Source organism: Macrotis lagotis, chromosome 7, assembly GCF_037893015.1.
Source record: "Macrotis lagotis isolate mMagLag1 chromosome 7, bilby.v1.9.chrom.fasta, whole genome shotgun sequence".
Lineage (NCBI taxonomy): Eukaryota > Metazoa > Chordata > Mammalia > Peramelemorphia > Peramelidae > Macrotis > Macrotis lagotis.
In genome coordinates, this window is record NC_133664.1 from 204,036,621 (window position 1) to 204,055,025 (window position 18,405).

General features: G+C 36.6%; 1 protein-coding gene and 1 long non-coding RNA gene across 2 annotated transcripts in view; one reads left to right on the forward strand and one right to left on the reverse strand.

The window, feature by feature from the left end:
* Positions 1 to 6,227, reverse strand: part of EMP1 (epithelial membrane protein 1) — a 25,914-nt gene extending 19,687 nt beyond the window's left edge. The window contains exon 1 of the mRNA XM_074194546.1: positions 6,038 to 6,227. The gene's annotated coding sequence lies outside the window, so the exon portion shown is untranslated. The remainder of the gene's footprint in view (positions 1 to 6,037) is intronic.
* Positions 5,722 to 17,732, forward strand: LOC141493343 (uncharacterized). The gene is made up of 3 exons (XR_012470184.1): positions 5,722 to 6,300; positions 7,075 to 7,221; positions 17,369 to 17,732. It is a non-coding gene; the product is annotated as an uncharacterized LOC141493343 (long non-coding RNA).
* Positions 17,733 to 18,405: the final 673 nt, after the last annotated feature.

Consider the following 18,405-nt stretch of genomic DNA (forward strand, 5'->3'; position numbering starts at 1 on the left):
GGGATACTACTTTCAGAATAGGGAGCTCAGGGTTTCAGATTGATATAACAGAATGAGTCTGTATTTGAAGTCAGAGGAGCTGGGCTTGAATCCTGAGAATGCCACTAACTAGTTATGTGACCTTGGACCTCATGTTTCAATCTGTAAAATGATGGGTTAGAATTTGTTGTTCAGTCATGTCCATATCTTCAAAAATATTACATTGGTTTGTCATTTCTTTTTTTTCAATGGAGGGTTAAAATAGGTCTCTAAAGTCCCACCTACCCTTAAACTCTACGAGTCTAAGTATTTCAAGAACCCTGTAAAAATACATTGGATAGCATCATTAATGACTCTAGTGCCTAGGCTAAATAAATTAAATCTTCCTCAAATCAGCTTTTTAAGACAAATTTATTGAGGCAGAGGAACTTTAGAAAGGGATATCTGACCCCAAAACAACATTCCATGAAGAAGGGAGACAGAGATTACAGGACATGTCATGGCTGCTGTGGGGTGGAGTTTGCATGGGGAGTGGGCAGACCTCAGGATTCCAACATGGCCCAAACCTGCCTTTACCTTCATTGTGCCAAAGGTGTTTTTTGCACAAACACTTACTCTAGCATATATTGGACGTTTTTGTTTGTATTTCAGTATGGTTTGGATGAGTAGCCAATACCATCAATTAACCCTAGGCACTGAATGAAAGCCATCATACCATAAAAGAGATAGTCCTAGAGATTCTGACCTATATTTTTACAATTTGTTCAGTGATCCTCAACCCCCTCTTCCCTAGCATGTGATTGTAGAGGGAGGTACTGAAAAAGTCATTTCCCTTGACCCTGAGATTCACTGACAAAATAAAATTGGCAAATGAGTGATTAAGTCCTAAGGGAGGGACCAAGCTATAGGAGAAGAGAAGTCCAGGATCTGGGGATGAAAGGTAGTCATAACGCAGAAAGAAGTCATGGTGATTAACCAAGAGACAGAGATGTAGGTCGAAGAGGTCAATCTTTGAGGACATTTGGCAATATTTAGAAAGTTACCATCTTGCTAATACATGAACTCCAAATTAGTAGAGGGGGGGAAAAATGTTTGAAGTCATCCATGAAAACCTGCATTTTTACCTTTGGGTAACATTTTTAAAATAAAAACATCTTTCCTACTTCTTCCCAGGCCATTCTTTATCTCTTCTATGTTTCTAGCTCCCTGTATCTTATTAGAAAACAGCAAGGTATAGGGTAAAGAATGCTGAGACTTGGAATCAAGAGACATGAGTTTAAAGTCCAGCTCTGATATTTCCTTGCTGGGTGACCACAAACTAGTGATTTTAACTCTAACAATCTTTGTTCTTTCAGCTGTAGAATAGTGATATTTAAATACCAATCTCACAATGTCCATGTGCTATATAGCATATGTCTATAGAAATGTTATTTATCATCTTCCTCCCCTCTAGTTTCTCTCTCTCTCCATATATACATACATATATATAATATATAAATACATAAAATAATCTCCAATTTCTCTATTTTCTTCTTCTCTTTCTCCTTTTCTCTCTCTCTCCTCTCTATAACTGTTCTCTCTCCATCTATCTAGGTGTCTTTCTCTCTGTGTTTCTCTTCTCTGTCTCTGAGCAGTGTCTGTCTCTGTCTATCTGGTGTGGTCTCTGTTTCTCTGTCTCTCTCTGTCTCTCTGACTTTTCATCTAACTTTGTTTTTCCTCAGGGAGAGAGAGAGAGAGAGAGAGAGAGAGAGAGAGAGAGAGAGAGAGAGAGAGAGAGAGCTCCTTTTACAACCACACCCTCATGCTGCAGGGTCTATTCTTGAGAAACGGGTGGAGTTTCTTTCTTTCCCAGGACCTGTTCAGTTTCCCTGGGTCTCATTTGGTTCCTAGCAGATGCCTAACTACTTTAAGAGTCTACCAGGTGTCTTATCCATCCCTTTTTCAACGCCCCCTCCCAATCTCCTTTGGGGACACACAATCTGTGTTCAATTAAAGTAGCAAATGAGAATCTTTTATGAAAAGCCAATCAGACCGGATGCATGAGGAATTTCTGAATGGATATTGCTGTCTCTGGGGGCCCTGTGGGGAAGGGTGTGCTCTGTAGAAAGCCCTTTCAAATGTAACATTACTTTTTTCTACTCCTTTCCCACTTATCCCTTAAGAACTAACCCAGCTGTTGTCATGAGCCAGGAGTAGCTATTGCCTGTTGCTATTCAATCTACTGGGGAGAGTAATGTCTCCTGGTGTGTCTCCTAGTGCCATGTCTCCTCCCAAGAACTAGAAACTGATAGATTGTTAGAGCTAAAAGAAGATTTAGAGATTAAGTCCAATCCTCTCATATCAACATACTAATTAATTTACAGAAAGGTTAAATAACTTATCCAAAATCCCACAGAAAGACTGTGCCAGCACTGGGAACTAGAACCACAGTATTCTTTTGACTATATGACACTGTGAAGAACTAATTACAATTTTGGGAAAATATCCCATTTGGATTTTATTCTTATTCTCCTACTTGCAGCTTAGGTATGATTCAGAGACTTAAGATACTCTGCCACACATGTGGGGAGTGGGGAAGTTGATGTCAGAAAGAAGGAAACTGTGTTCTCCTTTGCTGATCAAGGATAAATAAATATTACCCAGAGAAAGAGAATAGGAATCCTTCTAATAGAGGGATTGCCTGCTAGCAATGAAGGGATAAAATAAGATTGATTTGATTAGTAGACTTTTTTTAATGTACAATATAAATGTGAGTTTTTCTAAGGACAGGGACTGAGGCCATGATTTTTCATTGCTATAGAGAACTATTAAATGTGGAAATGTCCTACTATCAAAAATCTACAGCTTTTCTTTGAGAATCACCCCAGACACTGAAAAAACTAGTAACTTCTGAAAAAAGCAACACATTCAGTATGTATCAAAGGTGGGACTTAAACTCTGATTTTCCTGACTCCAAAGCCATCTTTCTATTACATCAAAATGTCTTGAATATGACCTCTAGGGACCATTAGCTAGGTGTGTCAACTCTAAGTGTGTATTTGTCTGTGAGTACCTACATCTAGAACTTTTATTGAGTCAGTTATATGATTGTAAATCAATGTGTGGTGAATCAGAGAATGAATTATGTTATTAAGTTTAGTGGGTGAAATAGTTTGATTCAAATAGTATATGCTTGACTGGGTGAACTGTTAGAAGATTTGCGTTGTCTCCAGTCTGAGGTCCTTTTCTTTCCTATAGGATTTAGTCCACCCATAATGAGGATTCTTAGGTTTAATACTGACTGAACCCCACCAGTGTCAAACTAAACTTAACCAAGAGAAAGTATGAATCCTTACAATGGTCAAAGAACCAACTTGGTCTCCACAAAGACCCTCCCAACCAAGATGCAGGTAGTACACTGCTCTATACCCAAAGAAGTCAGTAGACTAAATTAGAACTCTTAAACCAGGCACTGAAGAATTAAGGAATAGACTCCTTCCTATGGAGAGTATTACCATCCACCCAATCATTTATCTTCAAAACCTTGGAGTTATCCCTAATTCATTACTCTCTCTTTCACCTATATCTAATCAGTTACAAAATCTTGTTTATTCTAATTCCATGGCATCTCTCACACCAACACAATGTAGTTCAGGCCATGTTGTCTGAACTATTGCATTAGTCTCTGAATTTAGCTCCTTGCTTCCAGTATCTTCCCACTTTAACCTATCACCAACACAGGCACCAAAGGAATCTTCTTAAAAGTATAGGTCTGACACCCCCACTTACCAAAAATGTTTTAAAAAGAAAGAAATCTCCAGAGGCCACCAGTCATTTTCTCATTTTTGAACTCTTCTGCTTCGCTTCATGCATTCAGACAGTCTGAAATAAACTCTCTCCTTATGGTCCACTTTCAAAATCTCTTGGGGTTCAGCTTAGGTGATATCTTCCAAGAAAACCTTCCTTGTTTCACTGCCCCATCACCAAATCTTTAGTGATGGCTCCCTCCTCAATTTCCTTAGCATTGTGTGTGTACAATTTTTTATTCTACCCGTTCCCTTCTATTATAGTTGAATATAAACTCATGAGAAATTATTTTGCCCTGATCTTCATATCTCTATAACCCCAGCACAATTGTTTTTAATTTACTTGATTTTTTTTCGATTGTATTAAAACAGAGAATTTCTAGCATGATGAGCCATCTACTGTAACAGTTTTAGATGATCTCTGGTTCAGAAGTATTCTGAGAAATTTATTTGGTTTTAAGTCTCTTTTGAAAATTTTGATCTATCCTAGGATATTCAGGCAGAAGGGCAGGGATAGAGAAGGAAATGGTCAGGAGACAGAAGGGAAAATTTTATAATAGATCTAAGCAAACTGAACAATCCTAAAACTGATCTTGATTCTTAGGAAGACCTAATTAGATGTCCACTTCTCAGTCCATTTTTCAGAAATATGGAACTTGACCAGTTTCTAAGGCTGGAGGGCAGAAATTACTAGAAAAACAACTCAAAGATGTCAAAAAATTGAAAATAAAAAAAATCCGATAGCAATCAAACAACTCTCCTACCACTTGTTTGTTTTCATAGTTCTTAGCAGATACTCCTCAAAAAAACTCAGAAAGGATTAGTACTATGAAGGTACAAAACCATTAGAAAATGGGCGATTGAAATAATAGTGTCCTTTAATGTACTGGAAAAGGCACCAAGGTAAGTTAGCGCTTTGAGCAAAACTAACACCTTCCCTACAGTGTCCTAAAATCGTAGTTTTAAGCTTATTTTAACGTTTAAGTTGATCTTAAACTTAGCTTAAAACTGCAAAGGAGATTTTGGGAATACCCTGTATTTACAACTGGTTGCCTCACCCTTCTTTTTTCTGCCTTCCAGGCCTTTTTAAAGCAAGTTTTGGTTAGAAAAAAGAAAACAGACTGGTTGCAATATAAATCTTCAAATCATTGAATTGCTGAAGGGAAAACCTAACCTCTCTAAGCAGGTTGTGTCTTGTCTTTTCTCCAATGTTTTGTTTACACAGGGGGAAGAAATTAATTGTAGTAGAGATGTTGAAATGGGCCACACCTGGGCAAAGACACTAATAAGAAAATAGAAAAGTGAGAGAGATAAAAAGATTTTCTCTTTCTCAAAATTAATATCAAGATTTGCTGTAGTGTTCTTCTTCATGGTACTTTAAAAAATAGTAATAGGATGAGCATTCAAAAGTAGCCTGCTACTTTCTATCCAGAAAAATTCTTTTTTTAAACAAATTCATTGTTTTCTGATTTAAAATATCCTTATTAACTTCTGAAATGCAGTTTCTTAAGCAACAAATGAAGTGCCTCCACATCTGCCCCAAAGACAGTTCTCTCAAACTTAGATCGACTCCCAATTTCATCAACTATACCATTCCTGAATTTTATTTGAAAGACTTTTCTGAATGGTAATTTAATTTTTAACTTTTTTCCTTTTTCAAACCTAAGGTTTTTGAACAACAGAAATAACATTAAATGAACGAAAATAACTTTATAACAAGCAAAACCATCTTCTAAAAAAACAAATAGAATCATTTTAACTGAAATTTAGTTTAATTTTTTTATAAAAAAAAATTTAAACAAGCAGCCAAAATCAAATACACAAAAAACTAACCCCAGTACTGAAGTATTTTTGAAATCAGAATGGAGCAGTTGAAAACTGAGTTTAAATATGTCATCTCAAAGGTATGCAGCATTTCCTCTATGGAGAAGTGCCCAGATTATTCCAAAGTCCCAACTCCTCACACCTTTGAGTTCGAGCTCAGTGACTGTAATAAGCAGACGGTGCCGTTTCTCCTGCTTTTCCCCTCTGGGTACTGCTCCAAATAGCGTCTATACATGGGAGAGCTCGAATGTTTCTCAGTCACAAAGAAAAAAAGAAGTTTCACTTTTCCCAGCATCCAGTAAACTGCCTCAAGATCGAAAAGTGAAGGCAAAGGCAAGAAAAATAGATGTGAAAAAAAAATCCAAGTTTGGGTGAAATTCAAAGAAGAGAAAGAGAGGGAAAAGGAAGAAAAGAAACTTTTTCTGAGTCTCTCCAGAAATGTTTCTTACCTTGAGAAAGAGCCCTAGTGCAGCAAGCACCTTGAAGTGACAAGAGCTGGCTTTTGTCCTTGGTCCCTCTTCTTGAATATGCAACAACAGCAAGGGGAAGGACCTGACTCCTGAGGTTATGTTTCCTCTGCTGGTGTGTGGAGATGTGTGATGGGGCGGTGTCTTTTTGCTGAGTTTTAAAGGAGTTTCTATGAATCAGTGTGGCTTTAAAGAAGAAGGGGGAAAAAAAGATTTGTTCGTAACTACGCCCTGCAAAGTTGGCAGTAAGTCAAGAGTGACTGGGAGGGAACCATCAATTCAAAGAAACCTCTTGTAGGGCTCCCTCTGACTCAGACACATAGACCACAGTGGAAAAAAGACTGACATTGCTTCAAGTGAGTAATAGGACTCACACAAATAGCATGTGTTTACAAAATCCCAGTCCTTGTTACTAATAAGAAAAGCGCACACACACACACACACACACACACACACACACACACAAGCATAGCAACCAGGGGGCATCAGGCAACACACAGTATCTAGACAACTTAATTATCTGAGGTGGGAAGATAGGAAGGAGGGGCAATACAGGGGGAGGGGCAGTACAGAAAGATGACATGACTAATTAAATTCTTGAAATAGTCCTTAAATTAGTCTTCCACCCTTTCTCACCAAATCATTTGCCAGAGCTGTTAATAACTAGTTTTTTTTAAATAATAATTATTTACCTTCTTTTTTTCTCTCTCATTTTCTGGGGAGGGGCTCACCAGAAACAAAATGGAAAAAAAATGAATCCCAAGAGAAATAAAAGCTTCCATAATGAGAAAAAAGAATTATCCAGGAGTTAAATAATGAAAACCTCACGACTTGAGTCAGTTCAGCACAAACTGATACTTATTGAGCACGGGTCACATATACCTGGGAGGAAAGTTCTCTGGAGTAGGAACTTTGCTCTATTGGAATGCTTTAATCAGTTGAACCTTGCTTTATAATAGAATTTTCTGCTCTGATGGCGACATAAAAACAACAATCATTTTCTTCCACTTCTCTTTCAGTCATCTGCTCTGTTTATAAGAGAAAGGCACGTTTCCTAATGAGCATGAGGAAAAGGGACAACTTGTTGATCCTGCATCTGAGGGAATCCACAGAAAGTGGCTACAAAGAATGCTTTTCTCCCAATGAGGATGAGGGGTGATGGGTTGGTGAGTTATTACCTGGATTATTCATATTTTTCCATTAAAAATTAGATGAATTCTTCACCTAAACAACAACAATCTATTTTGAAAACTCTCCATGGCAGATGATGGCTCCAATCAATAGGTTAGGATAGTTCTCAGCCTTAAGGGAGGGGAGAGTTTGCTAGGGAGGAGGGAGGAATGACAGATTGATAGTATTGCTTGTTGATCCCTCGTAGAAAATGACAGATTTAGTCTTTCCTTCTGCCCCTTGGCATTTTCCATCCTTGCCCTCCCACTCTTGAACCTCTAGGGTCTTCTGCTTGTCTGTAAAATCTCTCTGCATCCAATAGCATCTAACAGATTCATGGGGGGATGGGTAGAAGCAAATATGTTCAGGAGTTTGTGGTGCTGAGGGGAATGTGATCTGGTTGCAGTTTTAAGAGAAAGCAGGAAAACCAATGAACCTTTCTGAAGGTTTTCCTCATTGGTTTTCAAAGAGGGAGTATGTGGAAAGGAAAAGGATAGCCATAGGAAATAGACTTGTCATTTCACTGACAAAGGGAACACCCAGATGAGGAAATTCCCTCCACCACAGTTCAGTCCCTTCTCTGAAACTTATCTTCTTAGGGAGTTACCTAATGCCCTGAGAGTGATTTAAGTGATTTTCCCAGTCACACCACTAGGGTATGTTGGAGGGAGGATTCATGTGGTCTAGGGACTGAGAACAACCCTCCTATCTACTTGATCATGCTGCCAATCTTAATGCTGTTCAATCTCAAAAATGGATTCAACGGACTGAGCAGCTAGTTTCTTAACTTGTAATTAGAAAATTGTGTTTCAGCTCACCCTTCTGCCTCTGGTTGGCTGTGAGACTAGTAAGTAAATGACACATCCTCTTGGTACTTCAGCTTTCAAACAGATGTAATAACCTGAGGCTGACCTTTCTATATGCCTTGTAGAAATGTTGGAGATGTAATGAGAAAACATAAAACATTTTAAACATCTCAAAAAAGGGGGTGCTATATAAATGGGAGGGGGTGTGATTTTAAAAGATGAATCCCAGGATGGGATTTATAAAAGCATGCAATAAAACCCATGAACCTTCACTGCAATTGGATATCATGAAGCAGGTGACTTATTATGAATAGGAAAGAAGCTAGATCAGACATTGCTAAAGGCATCCCCTTGTGATTATTCTGTATGTGATTAAAGCATTAAGCATTCTTTCCACCCAGGCATTAAGTTAGAAGACTTTTAAAACCAAGGATAGCTACAAGGACCAGACCTTTGAAAACAGATAAAGGTGTGGGAGGTTTTGAGCTTTAGCTCAGACCTTGGCTTGGATGTTGTATGGGTCACTGTATAGTTGATCTTCCTTGTCTATACCTTTACTTTTCCATTTGAAAAAAAATGGATTTTATATATATATATATATATATATGTAGTTATTACTATATATATATGTAGTTATGACTATATATATTATATATGACTATATACATATATGTATTTATGACTATATATGACATATATAAACTATATATTCCCAGTTTCTTTTGACTTTTGTAAATCTAGAAATTATATATTATTGGGAAAGAATGTCTCCCTCTCTCTCTAATGTCACAACATGATACCTCCATTCCCTTAAAATTTTCTTCTTAGGCAAACAGACAGTTGGTAAGATTCTATGTTGGGCAGACTAGCAAGTTCATGCTGAGAACTTTATACATTCTAATGCTATAAGATAATGATATTGTGATTATATGTATGTGTGTGTATATATTGCAGGAGACCTATTTTTTTAACCAAGAGCTCAAAGTAGAAGCCTTATTGTATAAATCCCCAAAGAAAGGCCAGTTACAAAGACTCACTGAAAAGGAAACTAACACTAATTGAAGCTATTTTCCCATGATTCTCCATGCTGTGAAGTATATCTAGTCATTTAAAAACCACAAGCCATTTAAAAATCATTGAGATATTGTATATCCTTTCATTCCTTTCTTTACTACATGATATCTGTCCAGAGAATTCTAAATAATTTTTGTTATTAATATAAATATATCAAGCACTCTTTGCTCTCATTTACCCAAAGTGAAGATGATGGGGATAACCCTGATAGGCTAGGGTTTATTTCTCTAATGCTACTGAGTTCTTTATTCAAGTACCACATGCTGACCTTAGATGGGAAGGTTGTAAGACTTCTCCCTTTACAATATTATCAGTCTCTTCTCCATAAAAATCCCATCAACAAGCAGGAGTCAATTCAAAGAAACAAATTATGTTAACATAGCCAGAGTCAATCAAAGAGTCATCTATTAGCCAATGGTTAGTATAATAGAACCAGTTAGAGGCAGTTGGGTGGAGCAGTGGATAGAGTGCCAACCCTGTAGTCAGGAGGACCTGAGTTCAAACCCAGTCTCAGACATTTAATAATCACCTAGTTGTGTGACCTTGAGCACTTAATCCCACTGCTTTGCCAAAAAAAAAAATCTGAAGAATAATAGAACCAGATACAAAACATTAAAAACTCTCCAAGGCACTTCCATTATGTCTTCATGACTTCATTGCAAAGAGACTCTCCAGCCTCATGCACATCACAGATTACATCAACAACAGTCTGCACATGCACATAAGGACTATGCTCAGTGTTCGGTCTACCATGACACTTTTGCGGTTAAGTAGTTTCAGGTATGTCTGACTTTTCATGATCCCATTTAGGATTTTCTTGACAAAGCTACTGGAGTGATTTGCCATTTCCTTCTCCAGCTCCTTAAAGATGAGGAACTGAAACAAACAGGGTTAAGTGACTTGACTAGTGTCACACAGATGAGACAGGATGTAAGCTCAAGATGAATCTTTCTGACTACAAGCCTGAAGCTCTGTCCATTGTACTCCCTATCTGGGCTTTCCATGACACTAGCAAAACACGTTTAGAAAAGGAACTATGGGGACAGCTAGATGGCACAGCGAATAGAGCACCAGCTTTGGAGTCAGGAGGACCTGAGTTTTTTTCCCAACATAGGTGAAAGCTCCTCTAAAGCCAGGACATTGCCCTTTGCATCTCCTTTCCTTAAGAAATACTTGTGGAGGGGTGGCTAGGTGGCCCAGTGGATAGAGCACCGACCCTGGAGTCAGGATTACCTGAGTTCAAATCCAGCCTCAGACACTTAATAATCACCTAGCTGTGTGATCTTGGGCAAGTCACTTAACCCCATTGTCTTAAATAAAAAAAGCAAAAATGAAAGATTAAGAAAGAGAAAAGGCCTTTTTTAAAAAATCAGAATGAATAATAAAATCCAAATAAATTTTGAATTAGGCATGCTATTGGTCACCTCTATAAATGCAAATAATTACCAGTTTACTCCAAAACTGGGATAGAACATTTAGTTTTGTAAACAAGATTTGAGAAATGTGTTTCTGAATTAATTTGTACTGAATGAATGAATGAGAAAACACATTACTTTCTATGTGCCAATTATGGTCCTGCCCTTAAAGAGCTTATATTCCAATATAAAATTCAAATGCACATAAAAGAATGATAACCAGAGAGGAATATTTTGGCTTGGAAAATTATAGAGATTATGAGTGGAACCATAGGGAAGTATATTGATACATCCTTTCAGGCACTGATGTACAGAATTCCAAATGGGAATGGGTCATACTCATCCATCAGCAAAGTGCTCAGTGAAAGGATAAGAGAGTAAAGTGAATTATGTCAAGAGCCATCATAGAGAAAATGGACCCTCACCACTCCTCAAGGTGGTAAGGATTGGGGACTGGTTCCAGATCTAAGTAACTAAAGTTTTAAACCTTCACTATGGCACAAGTAGCTCAATTTAATATGAAATACCAATATGCCACAGGATACAGACTTTCTGGAGCTAAAGCAGTATATTTAATACAACATTTTTTTGTTAAATGTACCTTTATTAAAGTAATAATAAAAGTTTCTTCTTTCCTCCCCCACTATTTCCACATGTTTACCTACATTTCCTTCTCCTAGTCCAAACTCTAGTATACTGTACATTTCTTTTCCTACGTCTTTCATTTCTTCTCTCTCTTTTCCAATATTTCTCTAATCAAAAACTTCAGTGGTTCCCTATTGCCTAGCATTTAAGGTCTTCTATAAGCTGTCCCCAATCCATTTTTTTAGTTTGTCTAGTCAAATTAGACTACTATTTCCCAACTCCTAACTGCTCTCCTCCACTTATGAGGATTCAAGAGGGCTATCCTTCTAGCCTGTGTGTAATATACTCACGTCTTCCTGTCAGAGAAGTAACTAGGGTGTGGTAACTGGAACTTAGCCCTAGGGCTCTAAAATTTAAAGGGTACTGACATCATTTGCCTTCCTGCACTTAGTATCTAGTTAGCAAGAAAGATAGTTAAAATAAGACGCTATCAAACATTCTCCTTCCTCCCCCCCCCACCACACCCTAGATGAGTTTCTCCAAGTTCCTCCCTCAGATTGCCCAGCAGTGGTATCCTTAGGCCTTTTTCTCTACCTCCCCTCACCCCATGAGGCAATGTCTTGCATAACTCCACACACCCCCTCAAGTAAATTGTTATGAAAACCACAATTACTAGTTACAATTCTGTTACCCATTGTCACCATCTAACTTAATAAATTCCACTGGCTCCCTATTACCTCCAGGATCAAATGCATAATGCTTTATTTGGCATTCAAAACCTTTATAACCTAGCCCACATATATATATAATATATATGTATATGTATATATATGTATACATATATATGCATATGTGTGTGTGTAGCTTGTTATACATATCTTTTTTGTGCTACCTCCTCCATTAGACTTTAAACAGGGACTTTGAAGACAGGGACTTGGTTTTGACTCTGTATCCTCAGCACTTAACACACTGCCTGTTATATAGTAGATGCTTAATAAATATTTATTGATTATTGACTCCTATCTTCTTTTAAACTTAGGTCCAGATGTCTTCTCCTTCATAAAAATCTTTCCTCTTTTCCTCCACACACCCTGCCTGAAAGAAATCTTTCTGTTTCCTATAGCACTTTATCTAGACCCCCTCTTTGCCATTATCAATTGTCTATCTTAAGTCACATTGATTTGTATATATGTTTGAGTTCCCACTACCTCTTACCTTCCCATTATATTATAAGCTTGTTGAGGTCAGGAATTGTATTTTTTTTTCATCTTTGTACCACATTCATAGAAGTACTTGGTAAATATATGTTAATGAAGAAATGACCCATGTCCTGCAGGACATATTGTTCTACTTCAAAATTTTTATTACTCAGAAAGATATCATTTTTTGTGAGCTCCAACAAAAAAGGAAGAAATGCCTCTGAAATCCCTTGAGTCTCCCTCTTTTGTTTCTTAGCTAGCTGTTTTAGATATAGCCTTTCATCTCCAAAAATATAAAATTGCTGTAACACTAAATAATTTATTGGACATTTCAGGAATGTTAGAAATTGGCATGTTCATTTCCAGATGACTAGAAAATAAACTCCCTGAAACAACAAGAAGCTAGAATTATGAAGCAACTGTGTGTGTGTGTGTGTGTGTGGGTGTGTGTATGTATGTGTGTGTGTGTGTGTTTATATATGTATGTGTAGGATGATGGTTTGACCCGAGTCTATGAGGCAAACTAGACTGCAATAGAAGTAGTCTCTCAATTCTACCACCATTATGAACAATATCACTGATCAGGAAACAGTCATCTGTGTTGATAATCAAGATGGCTAAAATAAAGACTGCCAATAATATGGTTGATTTGTCATTATAGATATGGTTAAAGAATGGAAAACAACAACAAAAAAGAAACAACTGTAATGAGAAAAGAAGAGTAAAAAGGATTCCTGTTTCTTTGTTAATATGAAAAATATTCCCCAGAATAGAAATATAAATGCCTATTTAGAGTAAACTATTTTTATTGATCTTCATTCTTGTCTAATCATTAGTGATCTCTCTCTCTCTCTCTCTCTCTCTCTCTCTCTCTCTCTCTCTCTCTCTCTCTCTCCCAAGGCCACACAGTTAGATAATTATTAAGTGTCTGAGTCCGGATTTGAACTCAGGTACTCCAGGTCCGGTGCTCTATCCACTGCACCACCTAGCCACCCCACTCCACCACATCTCCTTCTTAAAGTAATACTTTGTTAATGCTGCACTATTATCACTGTAAATGATTCATCCTCAGCTATCAAACAGAGCTATACAACAATACAACACAATAAAATAAATTTCTTGAATTGAATATCCTCCAAGTGAACTATCCTCTTTGAAATCTCTCTTCAAATGGATTAATAGTCAAAGCTAGCAGGTTTCACAGCAGTGGGGGAAATAGTTTTTAGATCTATATTCAAAAGTGAGTGAGTGGCAAATTCATTCATTTCCTTTCTTATTCAATAAACATTTGCCTATGATTAATGTTACACAGTACTAAGGACTAGGGAAGATATAAAGATAAATATGACATAATCCATACCCTCAAATAGATTAAAATCTATTTGGGGGGGGGGGTGATGAGGTTATGTCACATACATAGATAAATATTAAATTAAAAAGATAAAGGAGTAATATAGGAATTTCCTTATTAATAATACCCTCATACATGAAATCCCTGATTTCTACCCAAAAAAACCCCTCAAAAATGCATTAAAAAAATCCTGAATGGACCATTATCAGTATTGATGTCCCAAAGAAGCCCATTTTGATCATCCTTTCCCTAACTTTGAGATGACCTTTGGGACTGACCTTTGAGGACCTTCTGGTCAGAAATGCTCAAGTATCTGTTTCATGCTTCAGTTTTTCCTACTGAAAGCCTGCTCGAGGGAAGTCAGTAACTGGGCTATGCTAGCAATATCTACCTTATAAGGTAACAGTGAGAATCAAATAAGAAAATATTTACTTTTAAAACTAGAGGTAAAAAAGCACTGAGCATCATATTTGTAGTAGGTTATATGTAGATACTTATTCTCAACCTAAATATTGAAGAGGAAAGGTGAAAGACAATCTCAGTTCAGTCTAGTGGAAAGACAATGTGCAATCACCCATGTATGAAAAAGTTGTCTAAATAATTAGCTAAATTGTATATAATTAATAAAAGGAAAACATTGGAATGAAGTGATTTGGGGAAGGCTTTCTATGGAAGGTGGAATATTAGCTGAGACTTGAGGGAAGTCAAGAAAACCAAAAGGAAATGTTGAAGAGAGAAAATAATCCTAAGAAAAAATACTGACCTCCTTACAACTACTATTCCAACCATTAACTACAACTACTAATTACCATTTCTACTATGGTTACTACTACAATGATGACTACTTTGAGAACCTCAGTCTTCTTCGTTTTGGAGATTAGAGTAAACATAGTAGTTAGTAGGAATACTGGTTATAATCAAAGAAGAAATATTGCAGGACTTCCTGAGCTTATAGTAGCAAACTACTCCCCCCGCTGAAAGTTAGCTTTGACCCTGTTATCTCTTTCAGGAGATACAAATATTCATTAACAAACATGTGATGGTCATGTATAACCTATGTCGGATCACTTGTGATCTTGGGGAAGGGGAAAGGGAAGGGGAAGTGTTTTATGCAATAATGTTCATGTGACGTTACTAGAGATGGGCTGTCTTGCCTGGGGAACTATGCCTATGCTAGTTCTAACTAAAAATTTGAGATGCAAAAAGATATGGGAAAAATATTTGTGGGCTCCCTGGTTTGTATTCTCAGCTAAAAAGTACTAACAAATTGTCCAAAATTTTAGGCATGAAATAGTATATCAACCTCACAAAATCATAAAATCTCAGAAAAGGAAGAAATTTCAGAGTACAAACCCTGCATAAAGTATATCTTGTCCATTAATCATCTCTGACAAGAGATCCTTTATCCTTTGCTTGTTTAGCTCCAATGACAAGGTAACTACCACTATCCAAAATAGTCTATTTAAGGACAATATACCTATATGCAATGATGTCCTCCACATTATTCTGGTTAGATGCCAAAAGCTTCCACAAGCAAAGAAGAGGTGAATCAGGGTCTAGGAGGTATCTGTATATTCTTTAAGATAGATATGAAGGGGGAAAGTGTTCGTGCCTCCTAGAAATATTAAAGGTTTCATATTTCTTAAAGTTCCATGACTTTACCATCAAATCTATTGTAATAAAAGACACCAATCTGTGGTCACAGAGCACATACCTAAAGAAGCTGTAGTATGAACTCAAAAGTATAGATATAGATATTTACTAGTAACAAAATATCAGCTGCACAAATTTCCCCAATCACAGACTTGCTAACAAATAAAAAATCTGAGCTGTTAGATTGCTAAAGGCATGGGGCCAACTTCATTAAGTGTTTTATGATTTCAAGTCAGGATCAATGTGTCTCTAGAAAATTGTCATGGCTAATTGCTGCCCTAAAAGGTAGCTACTAGATCAGGATTGTCCAGAGGATTCCAAGGGAATGTGTGGATTTCTAAACCATTACATTCAGACAAACTGGAAGAATCTCATAGACCAACTCTGGATCTCTAGGAGGTCCCTGATCTGCCATTTTTGGTACAGTGTACTCAAGATCTAGAACCAGCTCAGGGACTTTATGGACCCAAACTGAATCCCTTCAAAAGCTCAGGATCCTTATCAATAACAAAAGTAACCTTAGGATACTGGATTTCTGGATTGTGATGTACATAAATTCATCACAGCACTAAACTCTAAACCTAGCCAATAAAAGGACAGGAATACATGGATCCTATACTTTAGACAAATTGCATGAGACATACTTCTCCACTTCCAGATTTTTGGCTCACACTTTTCCCAAACTGGAATTATTTATCTTTGCCTAATGAATCCCTTGGTTGCTAAAAAATCAATGTCCCCCTTCCAAAACTACTGAATGAACTTAAATATTTAAATACAATTAGTCCAAATCAGACTGATGAAACAGGCTAAGAAGATAAAGAATATAAGGGACTTCCAGGAGAAAGGGCAACTGGGCACAATGGATAGAGCACTCAGGCTGGAATCAGGAAAACTCAACTTCATAAGTTCAAATCTCATCTCAGACATTTACTGCTCTATAACCTGGGCAAGTCACTTTATTCTGTTTGCCTCAATTCCCTCATCTGTAAAATGAGCTGAGAAAGGAAATGGAGAACCAATCCAGTATCTTTCCCAAGAAAACCCCAAATGAAGTCCTGATAAGTTGTACAGGATGCAACAGCAACATTGCATTAACAGTCATTATATATATATATATATATTATTTTCCTGTTTTTTATCTCATTTCACATTGGTTCATTAACATGTTTTTCTATAATTTTCATGTTCATAGTTTCTTTATTTTTTGCAAGGCAATGGGGTAAAGTGTCTTGCCCAAGGCCACACAGCTAGGTATTTATTAAGTGTCTGAGGTCGGATTTGAACTCAGGTACTCCTGACTCCAGGGCCGGTGCTCTTTCCACTGTGCCATCTAGCCACCCCCATAGTTTCTTATTTCAAAAAGCACTATTGTATTCACATGTCACAATTTGTTTAATCATTCCCCAACCAATGGACATCTAGTTTCTTTCCAGGTCTTTGCTATCACAAAAAGAGGTATTATAAATATTTTGATGTAAATTAGGATCTTTCTTTTTGTCACTGAAGTCCTTAGGGTATATGCTTAACATTGACATCTTTGGATGAAAGGGCACAGATAATTTAGTCCCTTTTTTTAACTAATTCTGCATTGCTTCCTAGAATGGTTTGATAAATTCACCAATAATCAGTGTTTCCATCTTTCCATAACCCCTTCAACACTGGCTGTATTCATTTTTGTCATTTTTACCTATTTTTGTTGAGATTTGAGATGAAACTTCAGGGTTGATTGGTCTTATATTTTTATAATCATTGATGATTTGGTACAATCCTATTATTAATTTGTTTTATTGTTAATAATTTTCATTTCTTCTTTTGAGAAATGTTTGTTTTTAGCCTTTGTTCATATCTTTGGAGGAATGACTTTGGGTCTTAAATATTTCTGTTAGTTTTCTTATTTGAGATAATTCCGGTTTTGAGATAATTCATATAGACTTCTTCCAAGGAAAATGCTTCTTTTCTACAATTTTGCATTAATTGTACTCATATCTTTTTTTTAATTTTGTATAATCACAGTTATCGATTTAATCCTTTGTAACTACTGTTGCCTTTTGGTTAAGATTTATCTTCTGGGAGGAAAATATGAGAATTATCCCTGGACAGAATCCCAGATTCTGATGCCCCCACCATCACCATCATACCCAAGAAAAAGACTGAAGGAGATGATAGAGGACCAGAAGACCAAGGTTAAGAATGAGCAAAGGAGAGCAGCACACTTACTTGCTTACCCTTTTCATCTTAAGTCAGAAACCAAGCCCCAAAAGGAAATTGAAAAGGAAAGATTACTCAAAGGAAAAACAAATGAGACATGTTGGAAAGGACAAGAATAATCCTACAAAAATAGAAAGGCCAAACAGGCCAGCAACAGAAAGATGAAGATGCTAGAGATGCCAAGTGAACTGTGTGAATTTCTGATTACTATACTTCTGGGAACTGTACCATTTAATAAAATTTTTGATCAAATTTTATAAAAAAAATTCATAATTTTGTTTTACTTTTTTTAAAACTATATTGTTAGTTAATTTGGGAATCATACATACTACATAAAAACATTCAGTTTTGTTTTTAATTATTTTTTCTTCTACTATGTTTGGAAATTCTTGCTTTAATTCCATAAATTAAAAATAAAATAAAATAAAATTTTAAAATAAAAATAAATAAAATAAATAAATAATAAATAAATAAAATAAAATTTTAAGCTATGTTATTAGTACACAGAGTGCTTTATTATTTTGAAGGGCTGATGGGGTAGATGTCACAGAGTAGATATCTCAGAAGTTGTGTTAAAATAAATAACGATTTCGTCCCCTTCTAGTTTTTGAAAGGAATCCTCTTGAATACCAAGAGAAGGTAAAACTACCACATCCATACACACATCAGATGCATTGTATGAGCACTGCTACCCTAAACTTATCTTGGTAGGAGTGAGAGTTGGTAACTTAAAAATTTGTACTTCTTACTTGTCTACCAAAACATTAGCTTTTCACCAAACACAATGACCCATCATAACCTGCACTCTTTTGCTTTTTCCCAATCCCCCAATCAATTTAATTGGATCCTGGTCTTTCAGGCAACCTGGATTTCAATAAAGATTCTG